Raw genomic sequence first — 10,893 nt, forward strand, 5'->3', positions numbered from 1 at the left:
CTTCACTGCTTGAAGTCTGCCTCTTTGTGTTTGGAATAAAAGTGGTCTGAAGGAAAGCTGGGAAAATAGACATATACTGTAAGGTTTATTTATTTATGTCAGCAGAAGTAGATGATATTGTAGCTTGAATAACAGCTCTGCCTTTTGTGTAGGGTAAGTAGCACATTCAGCTGTTGGAATACAATACAGAACCATTGCAACATCTGAACACTGTCACAACCTTGGAACAGCCAGAAAGATCCACAGCAGCTCCTGGACCATCTCTTAGAAATGAATAGTTCTTGAGGTAATATTTCTTGGGGAAGGCTAAGAGTTTTATTTTAGAACAAAGAGAAGCTTTTTTGTGTTCTAAATAAGAGCTTTACTGGGGTGAGATCTTTTTCTTTAGATTAAAAAATGCATTCATGAGGAGCTTTAAAGGCAGTACATCAGCATTTGCCACATGGATGAACTCATGAGAATCGTTTGCAAATATATATCAGATAATATTTAAAGTGTGTCTTCAGAGCTCCCTTGCTCTGCCTGTCACTTTATCTCCTCATTTTCCCCTGCTTAAGGTTGGTTTGTTTTTTTCCTGCTTGTGCAATCTTCAGGGATTTATAGTGTTCCAAGCCTCAGCTGCAGACAGGTGCCAGCACAAGTAAGTAAGCACCATTTTGAACTCAGCTCTGCTAGCAGCTTTATGAAAGCTCACTGAAGCTTTTTGCTTCAAATTGAAAGCACTGAACCCAACCATATATTTCAACCTGTGTTGGTTCTAGCTGAGATGGAGTCAATTTTCCCATAGCAGCACTCATGGAGTTGTGCTTTGCTTTGGCAGCAATGTTGGGTGCTGCTGGAGACACACTTCCTCTCCATCCCACCTCTCTGGTGGGCTTTGTGTGGGCAGATTTTGGGGAGGGGATCTGGTCAGGGCAGCTGACCCCAAATTCCAGGGAAAATAGAATGGATGCCGTTCATTATGATGGCATTTGTCTTGCAGGGCAATCACAACAGTTTCCAAAGCCCTGCTTCCTGGGAAGTGGCTATGATGCTTAGAGGAGCTGGAACAGTAGCTAGACAGAGTTAGGAGGAATAAAATGGGTATTTATTGAGGGGCCTTCAAAGGCCACAGCCTGGCAATATCAATCGTGGCCATGCCCAGGTGGCTCCAAGATGGAAGCAAAAGAGGTCTTGGTCACAAGATCTCACATTTTTATAGGTTTTAGTCTATTTGCATATTTAGTCAACTGTCCAATTAATAGCCTCAAATCATGAAGTTTTGTCCTTCTTGCTTGCTTGCCCACCCTCCTCTTTTCACATTGTTTATGCTTAGGGCCTGAAGTTTGAAGAGGTTGTCCTTGAGTCCCCAGCTGGAATAGGACAGTTTTGTCTTCACCACCCTGTCAAAAGATCCTAATAATCCTTAATATAAAGCTAAAAGCTGCACACGCAAACAGAACAGAAAAACTTAAGGCATCAGCTGGACATACCTGCTGGTGGGATGTAGAGAATAAATATCTATAATTGAGGGGTCTGCACCTGAACTGGAATCAAATTGCAACTTAACTGCTAAGTCAGAATCGTATTTTTATTTAAACCCAAATTAACATTTGGGATACATCATATCTGTATCCTACCTCCTGAACCTGAAACAGATAACATGGGAAAACAAGGTCTAGTGTCTAACACAAAGGGTCAGGATTTTTATTTTTTATGCTTATATATATACTTATATTTGAATGTGTGTGCAGATACACATGCTTAATACACACATTTAAAAGGCATTAAAAAAAAAAAAAAAAAAAAAGGAAATCCAAGCCCCAGTAACAATAAAGGCTTAGGCTTTCATTATATTTTCCTTCATTACTATAACTTCATTTAGCAAACAGGAGAAAATGATGAAGTTATTAGATTTGTTTAAGCAAATAATTCTCAATAAAATAGTACATTTACAGAAGGCTTTATTAAATTTAAAAATTTAGGAATCAAATATGAGTCTTCATTTGAGATACATATTTTGCATTAATATATCTTCTTTGGCTAAATCTCAGAGTAGATTTGAGCAAGGTTTGTGATTACAAAAGCATCCAACCAGTAATCTTTTATATATCTATTGATGTTTCTATGATAACTGATCTAAAGTATGTGGAATACAACTGAACTGGGAATTATTTTAACCTATCTATGTTCTCTGGTGTGTTAAATAGGCAGGTTAGCAGTTGTGCCAGGTTTCCTATATTCCTTAAATATATGCTTTCTCCTCTAATTACCTGCAAATAAGGGCTGTGAGGCCTTAGAAGAGGATCTCTTATGTACATGTTGAAATAGATGTCATGTGAAATGTCAAGTTATATAAGGATCAGAGTCAGTGTTTTAAGAATTTTGCTTCAAAAGGAAATATATCCCATTGCAATTTCATTTTACTCTTAACAAAAAAATAAGTACTTGGAAGAATGGTCTGGAGTTGTTACCAGCTAGTCTGGTTTCCTGTATGACAAAACCTTGTCATTTTATTCATAATTTCCTATGATAGAAGTTACTTTTTCTTTATTAACATGTTGTCTGTGTGGTGTCAAGTAAAATACAAGAATTTTTTTAACATTTGTCTTGAGTTTTATAGGACTTCTGATCTAATTTATTTTCTGATTTCTGTTATGTATTGTTTTGCAGCCTCTTTAGTCAAATATATGAATTGCTTTCTGTCCATAGTAGCAAAAGTTAATTACTTAGATTTAAAAAAAAATATATATATATATACATATATATATATACAAGTGTGTATATATATATATATATATGTTATATATATGTGTGTGTGTGTGTTTGCATTTTAAATATTTTAAATGTCAGGATTAGCAGAGTATAATATCCTGAGATGTTCTCCTCTCGTGCTATTTTTATTATTTTAGTTCTATACCAAATATACTGTGGCAAAGAAGTCCAGAACTACCACCAGCTACAGTTAATATGGATATTCTTGTTGGGAATAGTGAATTTTATTTGATACCAACTAAGTGCCTTTCTGGGTGTGCTCTATGGATGAAATAAAATTTTAAGTGGAGAACTTAAGGTTCTAGAGTAGTTGGTATGGAAAGAATTACAAAACACTTGCTAGTTCAGATATTTGTGCTACCCTCAGTAAAATGATCGGAAAACATTCTCAGGAGAAATTGGTTGGGGGTTGTTTTTACAGGAAAACAGAAATTGTTTTGGTAAATACACAGCAATGCAAGCCACAAAACAGCAAATGAAATAAAACCATGAGTGAACTGCACAGACAACATTCTGGAGGACAAATTATGTCTCGAATATAGATTAAATCAATTTCATGCACAATTTATTAGGGTTGTCACGGATGGCCTGCTCTAAGTCAGGGCCTAGGTGAATTGAGTTGTTCACCTAAAGCAGTATTTTGTGGTCCTTTAGATTAGAAATGAATTATCATAAAAAAAAAAAAAAAAAAAAAAAAAAAAAAGGGGGAGAGAGAGAATAAATTAGCTAGAAAGAGGAGAAAATTATATAACTTGAGAAGGGCATTTTTACTTTGCATACTGCTGATTAATTGCCCATAGATGAACAGATCACCAGTCATTCTGAAACACTGATGGTAAACATTATTCACAGCTTGCAAATGTGGCTATTGTAGCAAGCCTGTCTTCTAAAAGAACTATCTGCTGTACTCAGAAAACCTTCAAGATTTGTTGTTGGAATTTTTTTAAAATTCATTCCTGTTACCTAATCCTCACACATAGCACAGCTGAAAAGTATTATACAAAAGAAACAGCTTTGAGCTGCCTTGAACCACAGATCAATATAATTTGTTGTATACCATCATGCTTTTACCACAGCAGAAAGAATTCTCTAAAGACTGCATACAGCAGTGATTTTGCACTTTGTTTATGCCATAGTTAAAGTGAATTTTGCTGGCATGACTCCACTCCTTATCCATTTCATATGGACCCCTCCATGCCCAGAATGAGATGTGACAGGGAGCCTCACCACTCTAGAGTATCCCAGTAATGACACAGAATATCTATCATTATATGTCAGCACCGAAACAAGGTTGGCACAGACCTTAGGATAAATTTAAAAATAACTGCTATGCTGGCAATCATATCCTGGAAAAATTATACTAAACTCACTCTCATCTTTTTAAAGTTCTAACAGCTATGGAAAAGTAATAGAGGACAAATACAGAATGATGAAAGAATATTTTATTTCAGATTCCTAACCTTCTCCTAAATGGACCAGTACAGCTTCAGTTCACCCACCCAGCAGTAGTTTTTTATCCCAGGGTGTGCACATAAAAGACTTCAGTTTCCAAGATTGACTTCACTCTCCTGAGCACTCAAATCTAGCATGAAAGGGTTTATTCAAGGTAAACAAAAAAAAACCCCACTTGACTGAAAATAAAAACTGGAATCTAACTCTTTCTGTTCTTTATTCTCAGGTCATTCCTTGGAAGGTAAGTGCCTCAGTATGTTGCCTGGTTTGGTTTTTGTTTTTTTTCCCCTCACTGCTGCCCTACTTCACTTATTGTATTTCATGATTAGAAGCTTTTGAGGCAGCCACCAGGACCTGCTGTCATCTGCTGGCAACCTAGGGCATAATCTGAGGCAAAACTTATTTTGGTGAATTACTTTCACCTGTCCTTAGCTAAGACATCCAATCACATCCATATTTCTTCAGATATCCCTCTCTGTCGTGTTTAATGCCATTCACTGCTCTTACATTCATCTTCACTCTGCCAGAGCTTCCTTCCAGCCTGGATGTGGTTAAACCACATTGTGCTGTGACCTGAGGTCCTGACCACAGCTGGCTCTCAGCACAGAGAATGGCCAGTCCTGTTCAGTATGATTCTGCTTTTGGGGTTGTTTGTGTGTGTTTGTGGCTGATGGGATTTTATGTCTTTTGGAGGAATTTATTTTGGACTAGAACTTGTGGAGGCACAAGTATAGTTATAGTTTTTAGTTCCAACTTGGTTTTTGTTCAACTTTGTGACAAGGGCTCTGACACCAGACTCTCCTCCAGACCCACTTTACAGGGTCCATCCTGTCTGGGGCTGCCCTGGTGAGGTCTGCAGGGCTGTGGGGCAGTGCAGTGCTCTCCCTTCCTGCCCAAACCATTCCCCCAGCCATGAGCAAGGACAGCCAGGCTGGGCTGGGGAGATCATGGATGTCAGGCACAGCCTGGCCCCATCAAGGCACTGCCAAGATCCCTGGGAATCCTCTGGGAATGCAGCCTGTGGGGTGGGAATGAGATGTTTGCACGTTAGGGCTGGGTCCTGGCAAGTGTTTTGATAGTTTAATTCTCTTCCAGGCACCTTCTTGCCTTTTATGTAGAGGCATTCTTGCTGGTTTGGGGGTTGGGGGGTGTGTTTGAGGAAGGCACTCAGAGCTCAGGAGCGCATCCTGTGTGGTACCTTGAGCTGCAGATGAGACAGGAGGCTGTGAGCTGGTGCTGGCCCTTTGCACAACAAAGGACACAGGGATTTATGGCACAGCCAGGTGAGGGACACTGGGAGACACAGCAGGAGCTGATGGCTCCACATTTTCCACTTTGACTCTGAAGATATAAAAGCACAAATGTTTCTTTATTCTTGGTTCTCCTTGGAGGCACCAACTCAGACTGTTATTTATTTATATGTTTATTTATTTATTTATTGCATCAAGATTAAATTATTTTAGGGTGTGGGACACTTGTTGTCCAGCTGGAAAGGAAATCTGATCCAGCTGTGTGAGTGCAGCTGTGTGGACTCTGTCCCACCTCTGGGGGTGAGGATGAGTGCCAGAGTGGCTCCTGGAGTTTCCCCAATAATATATAGCTGTGAGTACTTGTGTCTTCATTCTGGCAATACTTAATGCTTTTTGTATTTCAAAATTTATTAGAGCTTAAAGGAGAATTCATTCTTTTGGTTCTTCTGAAGTCATAGACTAAATTTTGGTCCCTTCCACTGATTCATTGAATATTCTATTCTGCAAATCCACATTGGCATGGAAAGGATTTTTATGTTGAGATATGAAGGTTTCTTTTTTCTTTTTGTTTTATTATATATGCATGATTATTTATTTTTTAGAATTTGTTTGTAAGTGTAATGTGAGGGGCTTATCTGCTTCTGAAGATTATGGGGCTGGTGTTGGAGAGATTACTTCCTTAGGGGCAGAGTCCAGCAATACTTTTCCCAATGCAAACAACTACTTTTACTCCACTGAAATTATTGGGGCTTTTTTTACAGTAAATGAAAATCAGGTAAACTGGTAATACTGGACTGCCAAGACAGCCTGAGCAAATCCTGGAAGAAATGAACTTGTTTAATTACAATCATCAGGAGCCTTCTTATTTGCCTTTGTGAGTCTGGGCTTGTTTTTTGTTGTTTTGTTAGTTTTTGGTTTTTTGTTTTTTGTTTTTTAATATGGTAAGGCATTACCACAGCCACAGCAAATATCAATTAAAAAAACTCCAAGTAATGTAATTTATAAGAAAAACAATGAACAGAAAACTGTGGTAAATGGTAGATAAGTAATGTCATTTTCTATGTGAACTTCTAGGTGAGTAATTTGATAATCAGAATAACATCTATAGCCACCTACACTAATCACAACATAATGGCATAAAAACTATACATATAATTCCATTTTCCTGCCACAAAAAAATTTTGCATTCTCACCTCTCATCACCTTTTAATCCTTTTTATTCCTGTTAAAAAATTGACTCTCAGTTGAGTAAAAGAATGAAGGCAGAAAACTCTCCAGTAAACTTGCTTCTTCATCCCTACAGTTGTGTAACCTTTCAAGATTCCAACTTTTGTCTTATTAATACTTTCAATTTCTATAAATAATAAAATTTTTATTTGATGATAGTAATAATGAGACAGACTTCCAGGGGAGAGCAGCCAGTTTATTCTAAAAATTAAAATGCAGAAAACATATGTAAGCCCTCTGGCTCTCCTTCTTGAAGTACAAATAAAAAAAAAAAATCAGAAGGACCCAAACAAAATCACCCAAATAAAAAACAAGAAAAAAAATCTTCAAACAAACAAAAAACCACCAAAAGGTCAAAATATCTCTGCTACCAAATAAAGTTCCAGCACACAGAAGGGTTTAGACATTGGAAAGACTTAAGAACACTAAATAAACCTCTCACAGTTCACTTACAGCAACCAATTTTCATGTGACAGATCAATTTTTTTTCGCCAGATTTTGCAAGCCAGAAATAACTGGGTGAGAATGAGGCCCTTGTGCTTTTGCATTACTTTAAAGGCAGAGGGGATTTTTTTTTTTTGTACTGTACATAATTTCTCAATTTAACCATGTAGACAAGAGACAATTTTGTGTTTTATTGAGTAAAGGTGTTAAGACAAAAACAGTCTAAAAGTAGCACTCTATTTATAAAATAATTATTTAATTTTGTTATGGCATGGTGCAGAAAGAGAATGTATAAATGTATTAACCCTTAGGTAAAGATACAGACACAAGAGCCACTCCTTTACCACTTTGCTACCTATACATATCATGAAAAAAATTAGAAAGGGAGAGAAACATTAAAATTACTCTGCACTTACTAAATTCCTTTTAATTTGTAATATTTGATACAAATTTACAGCAACTGGTTTGATGAGATTTAGAGTGAGAGAAGACAGTTTTTCCCTTTAGCATGTGTTTTGCAGTTTGATTTTATTCCATTTTCAATATTTCTGTTCCAAGTGTTATATTTGTAGAGTTGGAATATTGCATTTTGTGAAACTTTCACTTCTCTTTTTTTTTTTTTTTTTAATTTGCAAATCATAAAAAAAGCAGTTCTGCTTGAGCTCCTGTGAGCTGAGCAGCACCTCCTCTACTGGTGAAAACTCACACAGCTACAAGGACTTTAAGCTATATCAAACTCTTTTGCAAAGTAACTGGGTTAATTTTGTGAATTCAGCAAAAAAAACTGAGCTTTGCACGTTCACAGACAGAATATTAATGCTTCAGGTCTGTTCCTCGAACCCTTGAGAACAAGAGGAAGTCTAAACATGCCAATCTTAACTTGCATGGCTCTGCTTTTTATGCTTCTCTTTCACAGTGATATATTGCAAGTTGCAGTTGCAAGGCCAGCTTGGATTTTTAATCTAAAACCAGCCCAGGCAGAGCATTAGAAATTTAGGATGCTTGTACAAACATACTCTAAAACTATGGAGAAGTGTTTGCTCTTCCTCAAAACAAAATCACTCTGTGACAAAAAAAAACCAAAAAAACATTCAAAACACAAACATAACATACTATTTCTTTTTTTTTTTTTTTTTTCTTAAATTGTCCAGATTTCTTAAAGTAGTCTTTCTAATCTTAAAAAGGGAACTGCTATAATGAATTATTTTGCTTTATGGGGATGTGTGCTGATGCACTTGTTTATGTGTGAATGGCTGTGTGTGTATATTTATATATTTTTATATATATGTATGTGTTTGTATACATATATATATATATATATATATATATATATATATATATATATATAATTAAGTCTGCAAAGTGCCCTTTAGAATTAGTGGCATTTATTTCAGTGCTTTAAAGGGAACTAGAAAACAATTTCAGGTTTCAGATTTTGTTTTATCCCTATGGAGAGACTAAGAATATTTCTCTCAATAAGAATTATTAATTTTATGACAAATTAAAAAGGAGAAGATGTCAGGGGGCACTGTTATATTTAATTTTTGATTTTTCATCTCTGAACTTTCTGTCAATTTTTTCTTTCTTTGTTTAGCTGTCATGTTATTGCTGCTACTTGCAAGAAGCATTTTGAGTTTTAACGCGTTTAACTTTCTTTGCTTCTTTATCATGGCACCAAACCTCCAATGGTGGTGAGTCTTCTGTAGGAGTCTATTTTCACTTTTTTATGATAAAATTATAATTCTCCTTCTTGGCTTGTTTTATAATCCAGAGTGATGTCACTTGGGCCTCAGGGGCTGTTGAGCAGCAGGTAGAAGCTGAGGAAGTCAAGGTAGCATTAGCACCGTGTCTGCTTTATAATAGAAATTTCCTCCTCCAGGATTTGCCAGTTTTGCTTTTGCAGTTCAGCCAGCAATGGCATGTGCTGTTTGCTTCCTGTCTGTCCAGCAAAATATAGGGAATAATTTTCTCTTGCAGATGACAAGGCTGAAAAGGAAACCTCAATCTGTTTAGGCTGGCTGTGCAAAGCGGGATTTGTTGCCCTACAGCTGTGATGACCTTTTGTGATTAGGAGTATTTGACTCCTCTGGATAATTTAATAATGAGCAAATCCTACTCCAACCTACTTTTCTTTACAAAAGTTTCGTTCTTCCTGAATGTTGCTGCTTTGTTTTCACTCACTGTGAAGAATAGTCTGAAGGAATGAAAAGTGGGGAAAAAACAGGAGAAAGGACAAATCTCACTCCTGATTTCAGGGAGAGGTCAGTGAAGAAGAATGAGTTGGAGGATACAGATGATCTTCTTGAGGGCTCTGTTCCCACTAGACAATATTCTTGTCATAAAAAGGAAGAGAAGGTTAAAAGAGAAACCCATCATAACCAAGAAAAAATCCAATACGGTAAATTCCAAAGCTGGTGCAGTGCAAGAATGTGAAGTAGTTGATTCCTGAACCAGAGCTTGGAGAGAAAATAGAGCCTAGTACCAAATCTGTGGCCCACTGTGAACCTTGGAAGTTCTGTGCCACAGACATACCAGCACAGCCTTGCTTTTAATCACTGCACCTTTTCCAGAGAGCTTGCAACAAATGAACTCGGTTATTTAGCCATGGGATTTCAGTCAGAGCTTGTTTTAAATCCTCCTTCTGCAAACAGACTGCAAATTTGTGCCAGACACTTTTGGCTGCCTGAAGGTGCTTCAAAGATGTGAATAGTTTGTCTGAGCTATGGGGAGTTTGGTGTGGGGTTTTCTATTCAGTGCCCACGATACAAATGAGCTGCAGAACACTTGCCCTGAGAATGCAAATTGTAATTTTAGTTCTTGGAATATTTTCGTGTCTGCCATTTCACACAGTGTGCAGTGACTCATCAAAAATGAATTGTGCTAGTAATTTGATGCTTCGATTAACAAATATGAGAAAACATGCATTATTTCACCAGTGGCTAAACGAACATGTTTAAGCTTTTCTGTAGGAAAAAAAGAAAGATTTAAAAATATCTTTTTATGTTTCTTTTTACATAGACAGTGTAAGATATTATGGCACTAGAGAGTGACCTAATTTTGTGGGAGAATTGCAAAACAATTTGTCACTGTCTTTTTTCTATTTTTTTCCTGCTCTTACAACAATATGATCCATTCATTTTTTATGCATTTTCTTTTCTCAAAACTTCTTGTCTTCTGTTGTATTTAAGTAATTTCTCAGAGGAGGATGAAATACTTGCCTCCTTGTAGAGTTCTGGCAAAAATATCAGTACAAAAGTTGGCTATTACTTGTTATTAATAGCAAATTATTGCCTTATCTTTGTCTGTCTCTCTGTATTACAAGCTAAATTATCCATAAATTCCTATCTTCATTACATTGTGCATGAAATTTGAAATATGGGGGGGAAAAGACATGAAAAATTAGATTGTTTATAAGATGAAATTTCATGCAGGGAAATCCTGAGTCCTGGTACAAAGCCATAGCTGAGTTCCAGGGTAACCTGGACAGCATTATGCTTTTGGGAAAGTTGAAAGGGATTTGAATCAGCCGAGTGCCTGTAGGGCTTTGTCTTTATTGGGGAAAAAAAAAAAAAAAAAAAAAAAAAAAAAAAAAAAAAAAAAAAAAAAAAGGTTATATGGTATATTTCCCAGGGCAGATTCATTTCAATAGACCACCTTCATTTTTCTCTGAGAGATGTGTGACAAGATGCAAGATAAAAATAATCAAATTCTAATCTAAAATGCATCTGTGTAGGTCCACGTAGCTCTAAAATAAAGAAATGCCTTT

The 10,893-nt window shown here is 36.6% G+C and overlaps 1 long non-coding RNA gene across 4 annotated transcripts in view; it reads left to right on the forward strand.

The window, feature by feature from the left end:
* The window catches only part of LOC306807208, a 70,803-nt gene extending 60,379 nt beyond the window's left edge, over positions 1 to 10,424 (forward strand). For 2 of the 4 annotated variants that reach the window (XR_013775660.1, XR_013775662.1), the window contains 3 exons: positions 159 to 286; positions 4,206 to 4,360; positions 9,105 to 10,424. This is a non-coding gene — a long non-coding RNA (uncharacterized lncRNA). Of the gene's footprint in view, positions 1 to 158; positions 287 to 562; positions 641 to 4,205; positions 4,361 to 9,104 lie in introns of those variants that run through there. The other 2 variants (XR_013775663.1, XR_013775661.1) reach the window with 2 other exon arrangements.
* Positions 10,425 to 10,893: the final 469 nt, after the last annotated feature.

The sequence above is a fragment of the Erithacus rubecula genome, assembly GCF_903797595.1.
Source record: "Erithacus rubecula genome assembly, chromosome: 1".
Classification (NCBI taxonomy): Eukaryota; Metazoa; Chordata; class Aves; order Passeriformes; family Muscicapidae; genus Erithacus; species Erithacus rubecula.